This window comes from Arachis ipaensis, chromosome B5, assembly GCF_059453495.1.
Source record: "Arachis ipaensis isolate K30076 ecotype BB chromosome B5, ASM5945349v1, whole genome shotgun sequence".
Classification (NCBI taxonomy): domain Eukaryota; kingdom Viridiplantae; phylum Streptophyta; class Magnoliopsida; order Fabales; family Fabaceae; genus Arachis; species Arachis ipaensis.
In genome coordinates this window covers 78,295,704-78,301,187 of record NC_142440.1, presented here as the reverse complement: position 1 = coordinate 78,301,187, position 5,484 = coordinate 78,295,704, and the positions used below count along the sequence as shown (strand labels likewise).

The 5,484-nt window shown below is 37.2% G+C and overlaps 1 non-coding gene across 1 annotated transcript; it reads right to left on the bottom strand.

Moving 5' to 3' along the window:
• Positions 1–2,146: 2,146 nt before the first annotated feature.
• On the bottom strand, positions 2,147–2,254 carry LOC148564701 (small nucleolar RNA R71). Its single transcript, XR_015885464.1, has one exon. It is a non-coding gene; the product is annotated as a small nucleolar RNA R71 (small nucleolar RNA).
• Between the last annotated feature and the right edge of the window lie 3,230 nt (positions 2,255–5,484).

Genomic DNA, 5,484 nt, shown 5'->3' with positions numbered 1-5,484 from the left:
TTGAAGCCTGGATGGCTGTATAGCCATGTCTAACTTTTTTGGATAGGGGCTTACAACCATCAGCATAGAGGCAGGTTGATTGGTATGTCAGCTGTGTCATGTCTGAGTTACATACTAAAGCTTGGCTGGCTATTAAGCCATGCCTAACCCTCAGATTGGAGCTTTAGAATAAGAGTGTAAGATTCCTGGAATTCATATTAAAAATTTTGGAATCCTTATTTTTCTTTTTCACAAATAATTTTCGAAAAAAAATACAAAAAAATTATAAAATAAAAAAAAATCAAAAATATTTTGTGTTTCTTGTTTGAGTCTTGAGTCAAATTTCAAGTTTGGTGTCAATTGCATTTTTTCTAAAAATTCTTTGCATTTTTCGAAAAATTCATGCATTCATGGTGTTCTTCATGATCTTCAAGTTGTTCTTGGTAAGTCTTCTTGTTTGATCTTGATATTTTCTTGTTTTGCATCTTTTCTTGTTTTACATGTGCATTCTTGCATCCATAGAGTCTAAACATGAAAGATTTCTAAGTTTGGTGTCTTGCATGTTTTCTTTGCATATAAAATTTTTAAAAATAAGTTCTTGATGTTCATCATGATCTTCAAAGTGTTCTTGGTGTTCATCTTGACATTCATAGTGTTCTTGCATGCATTCCTTGTTTTGATCCAAAAAGAAAAGAGAAAAACATGAAAATGATGTTTTAAATTTTCTCTCTCATCATTAAAAATTCAAAAAATAAAAAAAAATATCTTTCCCTTTTTCTCTCTTAAAATTTCGAAAATTAGATTTGACTTTTTCAAAAATTTTTAAAATCTAGTTGTTTTTATGAGTCAAATCAAATTTTCAATTTAAAAATCTTATCTTTTCAATATCTTTTTCAAAAATCAAATCTTTTTCATTTTTCTTAGTTATTTTTGAAAATTTTAAAAATATTTTTCAAAAATATTTTTCTTATCTTTATCATATAATTTTTGAAAATAACATCATCAATTAATGTTTTGATTCAAAAATTTCAAGTTTGTTACTTACTTGTTAAGAAAGATTCAAACTTTAAGTTCTAGAATCATATCTTGTGATTTCTTGTGAATCAAGTCATTAATTGTGATTTTAAAAATCAAATCTTTTTCAAAACTAATTTCAATCATATCTTTTCAAAAATATCTCTTTATCTTATCTTTTTCAAAATTTGATTTTAATATATCCTTTCTAACTTCTTATCTTCTTATCTTTTCAAAATTGATTCTCAAATTTGTTTCAACTAACTAACTAACTTTTTGTTTGTTTCTTATCTTTTTCAAAACTACCTAACTAACTCTCTCTCTCTCTCTAATTTTCGAAAATATCTTCCCTCTTTTTCAAAATTTCTTTTTAATTAATTAATTATTTTAATTTTTGATTGTAATTTTCGAAAATTACTAACCTTTTTCAAAAATAATTTTCGAAAATCACTAACTCTTTTTCAAAAATAATTTTCGAAAATTCCCTCTCTCTCTCTCTGAGTTCAGATTTTCTCTTCTTCTTTTCTTCTACTCTTCTTTTCTTCTACTCACACAGGGACCTCTATACTGTGGTAAAAAAGACCCCTATTATTATTATTTTTCTGTGCCTCTTTTTCATATGAGCAGGAGCAAGGACAAGAACATTCTTGTTGAAGCAGACCCAGAACCTGAAAGAACTCTGAAGAGGAAACTAAGAGAAGCTAAATTACAACAATCCAGCAAGCACCTTTCAGAAATTTTCGAATAGGAAGAGGAGATGGCAGCCGAAAATAATAATAATGCAAGGAGGATGCTTGGTGACTTTACTGCACCTAATTCCAATTTACATGGAAAAAGCATCTCCATCCCTACCATTGGAGCAAACAATTTTGAGCTGAAACCTCAGCTAGTTTCTTTGATACAGCAGAACTGCAAGTTCCATGGACTTCCATCTGAAGATCTTTTTCAGTTCTTAACTGAATTTTTGTAGATCTGTGATACTGTTAAGACTAATGGAGTAAATCCTGAAGTCTACAGGCTCATGCTTTTCCCTTTTTCTGTAAGAGACAGAGCTAGAGTGTGGTTGGACTCTCAACCCAAGGATAGCCTGAACTCTTGGGATAAGCTGGTCACGACTTTCTTAGCCAAGTTCTTTCCTCCTCAAAAGCTGAGTAAGCTTAGAGTGGATGTTCAAACCTTCAGACAGAAAGAAGGTGAATCCATCTATGAAGCTTGGGAGAGATACAAAGAACTGACTAAAAAGTGTCCTTCTGACATGCTTTCAGAATGGACCATCCTGGATATATTCTATGATGGTCTGTCTGAATTAGCTAAGATGTCATTGGATACTTCTGCAGGTGGATCCATTCACCTAAAGAAAACGCCTGCAGAAGCTCAAGAACTCATTGACATGGTTGCTAATAACTAGTTCATGTACACTTCTGAGAGGAATCCTGTGAGTAATGGGACGCCTATGAAGAAGGGAGTTCTTGAAATTGATACTCTGAATGCCATATTGGCTCAGAACAAACTATTGACTCAGCAAGTCAATATGATTTCTCAGAGTCTGAATAGAATGCAAGCTGCATCCAACAGTACTCAAGAGGCGCCTTCTGAAGAAGAGGCCTATGATCCTGAGAACCCTGCAATAGCAGAGGTAAATTACATGGGTGAACCATATGGAAACACCTATAATCCATCATGGAGAAATCATCCAAATCTCTCATGGAAGGATCAACAAAAGCCTCAACAAGGCTTTAATAATGGTGGAAGAAACAGGTTAAGCAATAGCAAGCCTTTTCCATCATCCACTCAGCAACAGACAGAGAACTCTGAACAAAATACTTCTAATTTAGCAAACTTAGTCTCTGATCTATCTAAGGCCACTGTGAGTTTCATGAATGAAACAAGGTCCTCCATTAGAAATTTGGAGGCACAAGTGGGCCAGCTGAGTAAAAGGATCACTAAAATCCCTCCTAGTACTCTCCCAAGCAATACAGAAGAAAATCCAAAAGGAGAGTGCAAGGCCATTGACATAGTCAACACGGCCGAACCTGGAGAGGAAGGGGAGGACGTAAATCCCAGTGAGGAAGACCTCCTGGGACGTCCAGTGATCAATAAGGAGTTTCCCTTTGAGGAACCAAAGGAATCTGAGACTCATCTAGAGACCATAGAGATTCCATTGAACCTCCTTATGCCCTTCATGAGCTCTGACGAGTATTCATCTTCTGAAGAGAATGAGGATGTTACTAAAGAGCAAGTTACCAAGTACCTTGGTGCAATCATGAAGCTGAATGCCAAATTATTTGGTATTGAGACTTGGGAAGATAAACCTCCCTTGTTCACTAATGAACTGAGTGATCTGGATCAACTGACATTGCCTCAGAAGAAACAGGATCCTGGAAAGTTCTTAATACCTTGTACCATAGGCACCATGACCTTTGAGAAGGCTCCATGTGACCTTGGGTCAGGGATAAACCTCATGCCCCTCTCTATAATAGAGAAACTGGGAATCTATGGGGTGCAAGCTGCTAGAATCTCATTAGAGATGGCAGACAATTCAAGAAAACAGGCTTATGGACAAGTAGAGGATGTGTTAGTAAAGGTTGAAGGCCTTTACATCCTTGCTGATTTCATAGTCCTAGATACTGGAAAGGATGAGGATGAATTCATCATCCTTGGAAGACCCTTCCTAGCCACAGCAAGAGCTGTGATTGATGTTGACAGAGGTGAATTAGTCCTTCAATTGAATGAGGACTCCCTTGTGTTTACAACTCAAGGTCATCCTTCTGTAAACATGGAGAAGAAGCATAAAAAGCTTCTCTCAAAACAGAGTCAACCAGAGCCTCCACAGTCAAACTCTAAGTTTGGTGTTGGGAGGCCACAACCAAACTCTAAGTTTGGTGTTGAACTCCCATATCCAAACTCTATGTTTGGTGTTGGGAAGTCTCAACAATGCTCTGAATATCTGTGAGGCTCCATGAGAGCCCACTGTCAAGCTATTGATATTAAAGAAGCACTTGTTGGGAGGCAACCCAATTTTTATTTATCTAATTTTATTTTTCTTGTTCTTTCATGTTTTATTAGGTTCATGATCATGTGGAGTCACAAAATAAATATAAAAATTGAAAACGGAATCAAAAACAGCAGAAGAAAAATCACACCCTGGAGGAAGACCTTACTGGCGTTTAAACGCCAGTAAGAAGCATTTGGCTGGCGTTCAACGCCAGAACAGAGCATGGTTCTGGCGCTGAACGCCCAAAATGGGCAGCATCTGGGTGTTTGAACGCCAGAATTGCACCCTGGAGAAGAGTTGGCGCTGAACGCCCAGAACAAGCATGGTTCTGGCGTTCAACGCCAGAAATGGGCAACAAATGGGCGTTCAACGCCCAGAACAAGTACCAATCTGGCGTTGAACGCCCAGAGTTGTGTGCAAGGGCATTTTGCATGCCCAATTTGGTGCAAGGTTGTAAATCCTTGAACACCTCAGGATCTGTGGACCCCACAGGATCACCTCAGGATCTGTGAATCCCACAGGATCCCCACCTACCTCCACTCACTTCTTCTCACCCCTCTTTCACACTCTACCCCATAAACCTACATCCATACACCCACCTACCTTTAAAATTCAACATCTCTTTCCCATCCAATCCCACCCATATGGCCGAATAAACACATCCCTCCATCTCCTCCATATCTTCTTCTTCTTCTTCTTCCATTCTTTCTTCTTTTGCTCGAGGGCGAGCAACATTCTAAGTTTGGTGTGGTAAAAGCATAGCTTTTTTGTTTTTCCATAACCATTAATGGCACCTAAGGACAGAGAAACCTCAAGAAAGAGGAAAGGGAAGACAACTGCTTCCACCTCTGAGCCATGGGAGATGGAAAGATTCATCTCACAAGCCCATCAACAGGTGCATGAAGCTCATCACCATGAGATCCCAGAGACGCCTCAAATGCATTATCCTCCACAAAACTATTGGGAGCAAATCAACACCTCCCTAGGAGAATTAAGTTCCAACATGGGACAATTAAGGGTGGAACATCAAGAGCACTCCATCATCCTTCATGAAATAAGAGAAGATCAAAAATCAATGAGGGAGGAGCAACAAAGACAAGGAAGAGACATAGAAGAGCTCAAGGACATCATTGGTTCCTCAAGAAGGAAACGCCACCATCACTAAGGTGGACTCATTCCTTGTTCTTACATTCTCTGTTTTTCGTTTTCTCTATGTTAAGTGCTTATCCATGTTTGTGTCTTATTACATGATCATTAGTAGTTAGTAACTATGTCTTAAAGTTATGAATGTCCTATGAATCCATCACCTCTCTTAAATGAAAACTGTTTTAATTCAAAAGAACAAGAAGTACATGAGTTTCGAATTTATCCTTGAACTTAGTTTAATTATATTGATGTGGTGACAATGCTTCTTGTTTTCTGAATGAATGCTTGAACAGTGCATATGTCTTTTGAAGTTGTTGTTTAAGAATGTTAAATATGTTGGCTCTTGAAAG